Below are 13,448 nucleotides of genomic sequence, written 5' to 3'. Positions count from 1 at the left end.
CAGAATATATATAGGTAAATGCTCAGAATAATTTACCATGGTCCGAATTTTGACTCGGAATATTACCGTTCTTTCACTTTAAAATATTTAAAAATTGGCGACGTTTAGGATGAGAGCGCACATCTTTAATATGATTGTGAATACTTTAACTAATAATATTTAGAAAGCTTATTCAATTACCTTTCAGAATATATATAGCTGGAAGCTCAGAATTTTGTACGATGATCCAAATTTGGACTTCGAACAAAATACCGGTTTAACTTTACATTAAAAATAATGAAAAATTGGCTATGTTCAGGTCGAGAGCGCACCCCTTTAATATGATTGTACCAACTTTTACTAATAATATTTGAAAGGCTTTTTCAATTACCTTTCAGAATATATATAGCTGGATGCTCAGAATTTTGTACGATGGTCCGAATTTTGACTCGGAATATTACCGTTCTTTCACTTTAAAATATTGAAAAATTGGCTATGTTCAGGTTGAGAGCGCGCCCTTTTAATATGATTGTGCCAACTTTTACTAATATTATTTGGAAAGCTTATTCAATTATCTTTCAGAATATATATAGCTGGATGCTCAGAATTTTGTACGATGGTCCGAATTTTGACTCGGAATATTACCGTTCTTTCACTTTAAAATATTGAAAAATTGGCGACGTTTAGGTTGAGAGTGCAACCCTTTAATATGATTGTGCCAACTTTTACTAAGTATATTTGGAAAGCTTATTTAATCCCCTTTTAGAATATATATAGCTGGATGCTAGGAATTTTGTACGATGGTCCGAATTTTGACTCGTGATATTAACGGTCTTTCCCTTTAAAATGTTTTAAAAATTTGCCATGTTTAGGATGAGAGCGCGCCCCTTTAATATAATTGTGCAAACTTTTACTAATAATATTTGGAAAGCTTAATCAATTATCTTTGATGAGAGTGCACCCCTTTAATATGACTGTGCCAACTTTTACTAATAATATTTGGAAAGCCTATTTAATTACCTTTCGGAATATATTTAGTTGGATGTCCCGAATTTTGTAAGATAATGCGAAATTACACCTCTTTTCTGGGGCTAAAGATATGGATAAAAAAATAATATATTCTACTTTCATTTGATAGACGTTTCGTTGGATTTTATTGGTTGATAAAAATAGATGAGATTGGGCGACTGTTGGCATAATTCTGAATAGGTTGCCACGAACAGGTTGCCAGCTGGATCGGTCGAATAGGTCGCTAGCCGAATAGGTCTCCAATTTGTGTTCGGTTATAGACTTTAACGGTGGTCTCCACGTGCCAATAACTATAATTGAAACCGACAATTATTTTGATAAAGGATAAGGGTTCTATCATGTGCACACCTATGTGTACACGCACGTTACCTCGGATCTTCGTGCTATCCCAAACGATTGTACCTTGGTAAAATTGTACCTTGCTAGGCCATGCATGGCATCCGCCCTGCAGCACTGACATGGGGAACCAAACAGGCAACCCGATGAACTTTCTCGGACAACATTATGGAAGGATAACGTTGCCAGTATTATTTCAATGTTCACTGTACAAATTGCATATGTCAGCAGTTCAAAATACGTATTTTAGATTTGCAATTTCCATTGCTCCACAATACCATTGTCACAGTGTTAAAATACAAAATAGGCCTAGAGGCTACACTTTTCAATATCTATATAGAACTATTTTGCACATAACACGTCTCGTAGTTACTTAGGGGGGTTGGGTAGCCGAATGGTTAGCGTGTGCGCGATGTATCATAAGGTCTGTCATTGAGTCAACTGGCGTGGTTTCGAGTCCCCGGTTGTACGGTCGCCTGTCCAACCTCGTGGGTTTTCTCCGGGTCCTCCGGTTTCCTCCCACTGCTAAAGACCCCTACGCACAAGCGAATTATTGAAATAAAATTAAAACCATATGTTAGTCCTGAAATGACCTAGTTTGTGTCGAATGGACGTTAAACCCCATTTCTCTCTCTCTCTCCCCTTCTCTCTCTCTTTCTCTCTCTCTCGTGGTTACTTTAGTAACAAATTCTTAGAGTGTACAGGTGCTCTCCTTCGTTACTGACGGATCATATGCATACAATATGAAAATAAGGCTTTTCCCCCATCTCGGTTCTAATTAAGACTATTTTTGATTCCTTACCGTCTGTTTTTCACCGTGATTCTTGTTTGTTGGCCGAAAGGAATCATTTCTTGTCACATCCGACACAAATTTATAATAATCCAACACCATTTTCATGTAGAATTTAACGATCCAAAAACACAATCAAAATTTACAAGTGAATTTTCGAAGCGCTTTATGTGAGATTTGTATAAAAACTTTCAAAACCCTGACAGCCCATTTAAGATGCATTATGAAATGAAATGAAATGAAATGGGGTTTAACGTCCTACTGTTCTGCTCCTATGCTGGGCTAATGAAGACGGGCATACGCCATACAGTGTGCTATGAGGGAAATTTTGCCCAGGCAGCGGCACTATCGCCTACTCTTATATCGAATTCCAACTGCCAAGGGATCTTTTACGTGCATTCTAATGTATACACGGGACCTCGGTTTTCCGTCTCATCCGAAGGACTAGACAGCTGTCCTGTCAGGCCCTCCTTCCTGCATCACTGACAAGGGGGAACCACGCCGGAAAATCTCGATGAACTTTCTCGGCCAATGCAGGGATCGAACACCCGACCTCCAGGCTAGCGAGCCAGCGTCTTACCCACTTAGCCACGTGATCCCCAAGATGCATTATGTAAGATTTGGATAAAGAGCTGCCCGTTCTTGCTATAAAAGGTAATGAAAAATGAAAATTTTGAAAATGTCAGTCAAATTACTTCAATCTGAGCGAAGTTATGAGTGCTGGAAGATGTAGCGTATTTTTTTATATATATATATTATCGTAGCAACGATACTGGACAAACGAGACTACATCTCGGTTATCCATTTCATCGTTAAATTTTTAAATCTCTCGGGAGTTCTAATCCATTTAAATTTCTGCCGTTCGATATTCTAGAGAGATGATTATGGGTTTGTCTGTTGTCATGTGAATAAATAATAGTTTATATAAGATTTGAAGCCCCAAATTCAAAAATTTTAAATAGTCTAAAACAACCCCAAAATCTTAGAAGAATATTAACATCATCAAAATTTGATTCTGAAATTTCGGTACCCCGTGTATCCAAATGTTGGGACCTACTATGTATGACATGTTCCGATATATTAGGAGGAACGTTTGTCCAAATTATTAAAGATGTTAAATTCTATGTAAAACAAAATATGAATTACAAATCGAAATATGTAATTTACTTACTAATATGTAATGGCAAGTACATTGGAAAAACTACTGATCAGTTAAATTTTCTAATATAAAACTCTTGCCGGTGAGCGAACATTTGGATATTTGTGGTAAAGGTCAATTCAAGGTTTTTCCTTTGTACAAGCTCAATATTAGTGATAGTGATCTCTTGGAAACAAAAGAAAGCAACTTTATCGCTAAATATAACCCAATTTTGAATGCTAAGGTGTGATTATTTTAATTATTTTTGATGTTTAATTAATGTTACTTCGTTTTAATGTTTATTTTACATGTCATATTCCTCTGTTGTAATGTTATTGTAACAGCATAGTAACGCATTAAAATGGCCCGACGATTCGTTTGATAACGATGAAAGTACTTGCCAAAAATTAAATGTTTAGTGGTTTTTTCTCTAATATTTGAATTTTACTTATATGTTTAACTGAGAGTTAGATCGTTTTATATATATTGTAGAGAATTGATTATGGAAATATTGCGAAGAGTCAAACAAGAGGTTCGTCTCGCATAATAGGTTGAAGACTAAAATATTTCCTTATTTCTAAAACTATATTTTTGACCATGGGGATGAAGAAATGATTTTAAAACATTTTCTTACAACGCTGAATCCATCCGGGTTAACTGGTGACATGGATCATCTCACAAAGTTTTTTGTCGTGGGCCTATATATATTCGAATAAGAAGATCTTAATCTGTCAAATTCATCAAGAAAACTCGAATAAATATCAAAGTTGTTAATAAACCATACCCTAACCCTCATTCTCTAACTCCCGGTTGTTACCATGGACCCTGAAATACGGTCCATGGTTTAAATAACGTATTGGCAATCGGAAATTTTATATTTTAAAGAAAAATCTACACACGTATCAGCCTTTTCAGCCATCCTTGAACTATCCCGACCGTGCTCTATCGCATAGTATAGGGAGGTCACAATTTATTTCCGATTTGCGCTTATCGGGTCGTAACTTTCTGGATTATGGACCGTGATTGTACGAAAAATCATGTTTTTAACTTGTGGATCCTCTAGAGGTAGCAATTTTTATTTTCAAAATCGATCAAATATATCACGGATACACCATAATTATGGTCGAGTCCGAATTTCCTGAAAATCGGACACCCCTTTACTCAAATAGTGAAAAAGTATGTAATACCAAGGTTGTAACAATTTTTATCCGATTTCGATGAAACTTAAAACGAGTGTTGGGTGAGTTCAAGTTTGGTGCGCATCGGACCTACCGTTCTAGAGTTATGCCAAATGCCATTTACGCAAATCGTGAAATATGAATGAAGTTTGTTGACCTCCCAGAGGCGACAATTTTTGTCCAATTTATGTGATAAAAATTAAACTATGTGTACGCTTTGGTAGAGCTTTAGCCCCTGCAATAGAATGTTATAAAAATTCTACCCCGTCATGTTTTAATTAGCCAATCTGTCATAGATGTAACAGAAATGAGATAGAATGAAATATTCGACTGCTCAGCAAAGTTCACTAATCGCGACCCTCGCAACTGGGGGTTCTTAACCCAGGGATTAGTATAGAGCATAGCAGGGATTTTTCTTTCTTATGAAAGTCTACATTTTACTTTTAGAAGTCTCACTTCTATGTTTAAATCAGGCAGTGCCGGACTGGTAGGTTATTGACCAAGGCCCACACAAGTACGCGCCGAAGGCGAGTCACGAGCGCGTCCAAGGACGCAGGAGCGTCTGGGGTCGGGGGGGGGGGGTGAAAATTGACAACCGCAAACCCATTTTCCAAGCATTTCAGACCAAAGCAGAAGAAGGCAAATTTTGGATTTCCTGATACAATTAGATAACAGAATGACCTAAGAGCACTATCCTCCTCCCCCTCTCCTTTCTTTCTCTTTTCTTTTTTCTTTTTTCTTTCTCTTTTTTATTTTTACTTTATAGGCTTAGGCCCACTTTTCTTTAATGAGCTGTCCGTGACAGGTGGACAGGTGGGCCCAGTCCGGCACTGAAATCAGGTCTCTTCCAGTTACGTCACTATCTAACTGAATAGTTACTTGCGTGCAATAACCTGGATAAAAGGGTATTTGCGGCCAAATTATTGGGGGGGGGGGGGGCTGAAGTGTTAATACGATGATCGTGACTAACCGAGCGAGAGGTGACAAGTTTATCCGAAATAAACTGAACTTTATTTTTCAGATACCAGGTCATTACAATCACACTTATAAATATATCATACACGGTTAACAATGAGTACATTTAAAAACTATAAAGGTGTACTTGTAGGAGTTAAAAGGGGTTTTAGATGAGCTACACTACTACGGGTGTTATGCTGCATTTACACTAAAGGGTGTAATTATTATTGGGGAATAAATCCTAAAAAAAAGTCTTATTTTAACCGTTTGTTGGGCTTCAAAAGTATAATCAATATTCTGTTTGAATGGCGAATGTCATTTAGTAATAGAACACATTAAAATTAAAACAATCGGAGCTACGTTTCTACAATGATTCTCTTACGTTAATTGTTGTTTTGGATGAGCTACTTCGAATGTTATACTGTATTTAGACCAACAGGTGTAATTATGATTAAGTATGGCGGTTGTTTTGGGCGTTACCTTTTTTTTTATTTAATTATTTCTGTAGTTTTGTAATCGGAGTTCAGCTTTAAGGAAACAATCCTCCTAATAAGCTGTCAATTTTACGCTGTATGTTGCGACGCAAAAATGTTTTTGTACCCCAATTCGACAATCTGATTAAAATACAGATCTATAGTTCGTTGGGTTTTTTTTATATACTTCTGATGGCCCACTACACTACATGTTCGCATCAGGGGTCGTAGGAGTTTTTGATCCTATGACGTCAGGCATTGATAATTTTAATATGGAAGTGTAAATTAGAAAAATCCTGTATTGAGGTGTAAATTACTACCTTATTATTTTTAGCAGTGTATATTTATAAGTGTGATTGTAATGACCTGGTATCTGAAATCAGTATTACCCAAAACTGCTATGAAATTGCAAATTTGATCCCCTTTCTCCAATTCTAGACCAAAAAGTCAACCCAAAAATGCTGGAAGAGGGGAGAAAAAAAATTAAGGAAAACAATTGTCTATTTATAACTCGCACTACATAATTACTAGTCTGAGACCAAACAGTACAAGTATCAAGGGCGGATAATTTGACTATGTCCGTGAATGGTTATAGTGAAGTAGAACTGAACAATGCCACTGAGGATATCGAGGATGTTTACACCTGTGGATTTTGTTCATATAGGTAATCACCAGCAATGAACACACACAGCCATATACAGTAACGTAATATTACCCACCGGGAGTAGGTATCTAGTTGGTACAAGATATACTAAACCAGCGGCTGCCAGGCAGGATACACCCACATTTTCGAGAGATGGATAGAAAACAAGCTAAAAAGAAAGTGATTTTTCCTACAATCCAGGGCCATAATTCAGGAAATTACAATTCGATATGCGCAAATATCGAAAGGAACCAAGATCTTTGTGTTATAAACTTACATTTCAAGTTTCAACAAAAACGGATAAAATTTGTGACCTCCATAGGATCCACAACCTTGATATACCATATTTTTACGCTATTTGAGAACGAAGGGCGGCCATTTTGTCTGTCAGTTTTGGGCCGATTTTCACGAAATTCGAACTTAGTCGTCCTTATGGTGTAATGGTGATATAATAATAGGTTTTTTAAAAAATCGGATAAAAATTATGACCTCTATAGGGTCCACAAGCTAAAAACGCGATTTTTCGTACAATCAGGGTCCATAATTCAGGAAGTTACGGTCCGATATGCGCGAATATCGAAAGGAACTGGGATCATTCGGTTATAAACTTACATTTCAAGTTTCAGCAAAATCGGATAAAAATTGTGACCTCTATAGGGTCCACAACCTTGATATACCATATTTTTATGCTATTTGAGAACGAACGGCGGCCATTTTGTCTGTCAATTTTGGGCCGATCTTGACGAAATTTGAACTCAGCTGTCCTTAGGGTGTAACGGTGATATAATAATACGGTTTTTTAAATCGGATAAAAATTATGACCTCTATAGGGTACACAAGCTAAAAACGCGATTTTTCGTACAATCAGGGGCCACAATTCAGGAAGTTACGATCCGATATGCGCGAATATCGAAAGAAACCGAGATCTTTGGGTTATAAACTTACATTTCAAGTTTCATCAAAATTGGATAAAAATTGTGACCTCTATAGGGTCTACAACCTTGATTAATGATATACCATATTTTTTATGCTATTTGAGAACGAAGGGCGGCCATTTTGTCTGTCAGTTTTGGGCCGATTTTCACGAAATTCGAACTCAATCGTCCTTAGGGTGTAACGGTGATATAATAATACGGTTTTTTTAAATCGGATAAAAAATATGACTTCTATAGGGTCCACAAGCTAAAAACGCGATTTTTCGTACAATCAGGGGCCATAATTCAGGACGTTACGGTCCGATATGCGCGAATATCGAAAGGAACCGAGATCTTTGGGTTATAAATTTACATTTAAAGTTTCAACAAGATCGGATAAAAATTGTGACCTCTATAGGGTCCACAAGCTAAAAATGTGATTTTTCGTACAATCAGGGCCCATAATCCTTGAAGTTTCGATCCGATACATGCCAATATCGAAAGCAGCCGAGATCTTTTGGGGATAAATCTTTATTTCAAGTTTCGTCAAAATCGGATAAGAATTGTGACCTGTAGAGAGTCCACAAACAATTGTGGACGGACGTCCGGACGGACAGGGGCGACGACATAATACGTCCACATGAAAATGTGGGCGTATAAAAATGACAGAACCATTCCAACCCACTCATACTCTCAACCCCAACGCACTGCCCAAATTAATGCTACTCAGCGCATCACAACATCAAATACCCTCCCACTTGATCCAAACAAATAAGTCAACTTAAACTAAATAAACCCTTTGAATTTTGAATAAGAGCGAGAGAGAGAGAGAGGGGGGTGGGGGGTAGCGTCCACTCGACACAAACTAGGTCATTTCGGAACTAACACCAGTTCACTCAATGACAGACATGATACAACGCGCACACGCTAACCATTCGGCCACCCCCCCCCCCCCTTTGAGTAAAGAAGATAATTGGCTGGTGATAGTGATTAATGTTAAAATGTGATGATGATATCATGATTTATTTATTTATTTATGATTTACATGGGGATGCATTTATAGAAGCTTCGGCTTGTTTTCAAATCCATTATGTCAGTATTGTAAATACCCATTTTGTAGTCGAAATAAAATACTGTCGTCTATCCTATCGCTTTTATTTTCACCATTGGGATATTTCACAAATTTAATTAATGTGCACGCGGTGATTAATGGACACAAGAAGAAGGCGCTCCCCGGATATTTTTTAGTTTTCAACAGATGTTTTAAGTGTATATAATCTTTAGTCTATTTTAAACGAGTTTAAGTTTAGCAGTCGTAAAATTATTCAAATGGGAAGTCGACAGAATTCTGTTGGTAGTTTTAAAACTGAAGTGACTGACTGGGAATTATTTGTGAATGAAGTTATGGCGCCCAGTTCAAATGGGCCACATACAGTCACAGTTGATGTCCACAATACACCATCTACACCATTGAATGTTAGTCTTAAACGAAAAGGGGTAGGCCCCTAAGGGGACACGAAAATGCATCCATATAATCAAGATGAGCAAGAATTCGAGATCGAAAATCGCGGAGTTCAAACTTGGCCAAAATAGATGATATAGGAAGGTTAGCAGATGTTGTGGAAGTTCTGTCTCGCAATATGCAGTCTATGTGTCAGACTTTAACCAATAAAATTGAAGATTTAGAAATACATATCGAAGAGAGGATTTCTGAAAGAATAGCCAGGTCAATAGACGAGAAAGTGAGTAACTGTAAGAAGAGAAATAGATGCTTTTAGGGGCGATATATTCATGGCCAAATTGACTCGGTCAAAGTGCAAATCATTCAGGCGGAGAACTTGTAGTAATCCAGTAGACAAGAGTTTAAACATAGTGATTAGGTATTAAGAGGAAAGTCACCGAGAAAAAATCGACAACAGGGTAACTATGAATAAAGTGAGGAGACTGTTAGCCTAGAGGAAGGGTTAAGGATCCGGTAAAAACCCAAGTCCAATCGTAGCTAACCTTGAGAATATTGAACAAAAAGTCGCTATAATGGCGGCTAAACGCATGGGTTAATTCAAGTGGAGTAATACTAGAAGGTTTATATTCAACATGATGTCCCTTATGAGCAGAGGCTAAATGAGTCGAACATGATGATTTTTTTAAAACATACATTATGCAAGAGCTAAATCCGATTATTGCAAATCTTTATTTAGGCTTCAGATGTCATAGAAATTATATTTAGATCTTTATTTACACAACAAGCACAAAATCAACTCTGTAGACCCACGGATGGCTTGGATTCGGCTTGGATTTAAACAGGATTTCATTGATTGATTAAATTTTTAAATGGCGTCGTAAGCGGAGATTAACCGTTACGTTGACGTCATACTCCCGACAGGGTATAGTCAATCAAGGTGTTAAGACGTGTTTTATGTGCTCTCTGAATATATCTGATGTTGAACATTACCGAGTCTTTAAAGATAGTAAATTACTGTCTTGGATTAAGTACTAGGAGGAATCGGTGTGATTGATGAAGTATTTGTATGTATTTTTGGAATATTTCAAAAGGGTAATCGTTGACTATTGCATTTTTAAAGAACCAAGAGTGGCCACTCAGGCGGAAAAAATTTCTCATTCACACTCATGCCTAAAGGTGGACGATGCGGTAAAAAAAAAGGTCACACGTTGAGGCCTCGCTCACATCATCAGATAACATGAGTAGTAATAGCAATGGTGACGTATCATCAGTATTTGCTTCTGCAATGAATACCCTTTACAGAGATGATAACAACGACGTGCCTTCAACGAGTACTCCTATAAATCCACCAAAAAACCTAAGACTACAAACTCATCACACCCAATAGAAAGACAACTACAAATTATAACTTCAACTGTTGAAACTATCAACAAAAGACTGGACATAATAGAAAATAAATTGACAAGTGTAGTAAAAGAAATATCGGTGAAACTAGAGGTATCCGCAAACAGCGAAAAAACAAGATCTATGGAACATAAATTGAATCTCGTAGAGACAAGTATGGAATTCCAATCTGTGACAACGGAACAACTCATAGCAGAAAAATCTGATACTTCTGAGAGGCTAGGAGAAATGAAAAAGCTAAGTATCTTATTAAAGGAAGAAGTGGTGGACTTAAAATATCGCAGCATGCGAGACAACCTCCTGTTTTTTGGAATAACAGAAAGGAATGATAAAATTGTACAGACATAATTCATGACTTCATAGTAGACCATTTACGGATAAGAGATAGCAGGGAGAGAATCAAAATCGGCAAAGCCCATCGGATCGGGAAACCAGTAAGACAGCATGGTGGCAGTGTGTCAAATGTGAGACCCAGACCTATTGTAGTGAAATTTAACTACTATCAAGATAGACAGGAGATACAGAGACCCAGACCTATTGTAGTGAAATTTAACTACTATCAAGATAGACAGGAGATACAATCTAAATCTAAACTTTTAATAAATTCAAACTTTGGAATTTCGGAACAACTACCTAGGGAAATTCTCATGAAAAGAAAAATGTTAATGCCAACCTTCTAGAAAGAGAAGGAAAGGGGTAAAAAAATCTACTTTATCAAAGGTAAACTATTCATTAATGATATAGAATACAAAGATTGTGGAGTTAGTCAACAATAGGACATAAAGGGAGGTAATCTTTCATTAAATTTGCTGGAACATAAATAACGGTCTAACACGCAAGTTAAATGATGACGATTTTGTTAACTTTATAACTAATTATGATGGTATCGCCCTCTTACATGTTGGTCAATATACAACTCAAACACAACTTCCAGGCTTCTTTAAACATGTCATAGAACGGAAAAGACACAAGAACAGCGGTGGTATCGTAATTTTCATAGTGGATTCAAAGGAGTATGGTTTTGCTGTCGTGAAAATTGATAAAACACTCGTTAGTAACCATCAAGACGTTTTCATCTGTTTTGTATACCTACCAGATGAAAGATCTAAATTCTATAATACGAATATTGTTTCAATTGAATTATTCAATTTGGTTATTTCGATGTTTTTTTCTGATCACGCACCAGTGTGCTTTGGTATTCACACGGCCAAACAGCATGAAGTTTTAATTACAACTAGTTCTCAACGCATAACTCACCCTCAAACATGCATAAGAAAGTTACGATGGGATGGATTGAAAATTGACAACCTAAACAGAGTCCTCTCAAACATTAAGAGTACAGCTGTACTCAAGAATGTTAAATCTGATAGTGTTAACCAGCGTGTCATAGACAAATTAAATGACAATCTTTGTTGTGAAATCTTTGACGATAGCTACAAGAATATAGGGGTTAAAAATCGAACAGATAATCGCAATATCAATCGTAATAAAAAAACAAACTAATGGAAACGTACGGTTCGATTATAAATGTCTAAATGCTCGCGAAATGTTTATCCATCATAGAAACTTATTCCATTAGCTTAAAAGCAAAACAAATCATACTAATTTTGTGCATTACAGAACAGTATACAATAATGTTATAAAATATACAAAGTCATGATAAAGTAAAAAAAAAACCGGAACAGTTCTGGTCCCACATCAAATCCCTAAAAAACACAGCTATTAATCAATGTCCAAACATATCTTTAGGAGAATTCCATGACCACTTCAGTAGTATGTTCGCAGTTTGCTATGAAACAAATAATGAGTCTACAAGTACAATTGAAAATTATACGCAGTCTAATTCCAGTCGCAAACTAACGAATCTGATTTAGATCAAGTTATTACTACGCAGGAGATTACACAAGCTATTTCAAAACTGAAAACTGGTAAAAGCGCTGGGAGGGATGGTATTATTCCAGAAATAGTTAAAAACTGTAATAGTTTAATTGTTCCTTTGTGTAACTTTTATAATTTATTGTTTAACTCAAGTTTATATCCATCAGTCTGGTCACAGTCACAGTTCCGGTACCTAAAAAAGGTGATGTAAATAATGTATATAATTATCGTGGCATAACTTTAATGAATATATTTAGTAAACTTTTTTCAATTATCGTTAATAAACGTTTAATGTCTTGGGCTATCAATAACAATATCCTTATACAAAACCAATTTGGCTTTCAAGCAAAAAAAAGCACTGAAGATTGCATTTTTATTCTGCATCTGATCATTAATAAGTATTTGTCAAAAGGTCAAAAATTATTTTGTTGCTTTGTAGATTACTCGAAATGTTTTGATAAAATTGATAGAAATCTATTGTTTATAAAATTAAAATCACTAGTTATATCTGAAAACATGGTAAACTGTATAAAGTATATGTATAGTAATGTAAATTTATGTGTAAAATTTAAAAATAATTATTCAGATTGTTTTCCATCTTATGCAGGCGTGAAGCAGGGAGATAACCTATCACCATTATTATTTTTATTTTATTTGAATGATTTTAACTCATTTATGAATTATAAAATAATTGATCATGTCATTATTGATTCTCGGATATTAACATCTTTAATGTATGCCGATGATACGACATTAATGTCCACTTCCGCCAAAGGCTTACAGCATCTGCTAATTAGATTAAATGAATATTGCTTAAATGGAATTTAACTGTCAACACCGAAAAAACAAAAATTATGATTTTTCAAAACTCTTCCTTAAATGTTGGTAAATTTCATTTTACGTATGCTAATGAAAATGTAGAAATTGTTAAATCATTTAATTATCTTGGTGTGGAATTTTTTTACAATGGTAATTTTAACAAATGTCAGAAAACTATTGCATCGAATGCATCTAAAGCCCTGTATTAATTATATAATGTTCTTAACAAGGTAAATCTTGACGTAAAACAGCAATTTTTTTTACGTCCACATTTTCATGTGGACGTATTATGCCGTCGCCCCTGTCCGTCCGGACGTTAACAATTTGTTTGTGGACACTCTACAGGTCACAATTCTTATCCGATTTTGACGAAACGTGAAATATAGGTTTATCTCCAAAAGATCTCGGCTGCTTTCGATATTGGCATGTATCGGATCGAAACTTTATG

Source organism: Patella vulgata, chromosome 3 (genome assembly GCF_932274485.2).
Source record: "Patella vulgata chromosome 3, xgPatVulg1.2, whole genome shotgun sequence".
In the NCBI taxonomy this organism is placed as follows: Eukaryota; Metazoa; Mollusca; class Gastropoda; family Patellidae; genus Patella; species Patella vulgata.
Note: the sequence above shows the minus strand (reverse complement) of the source record.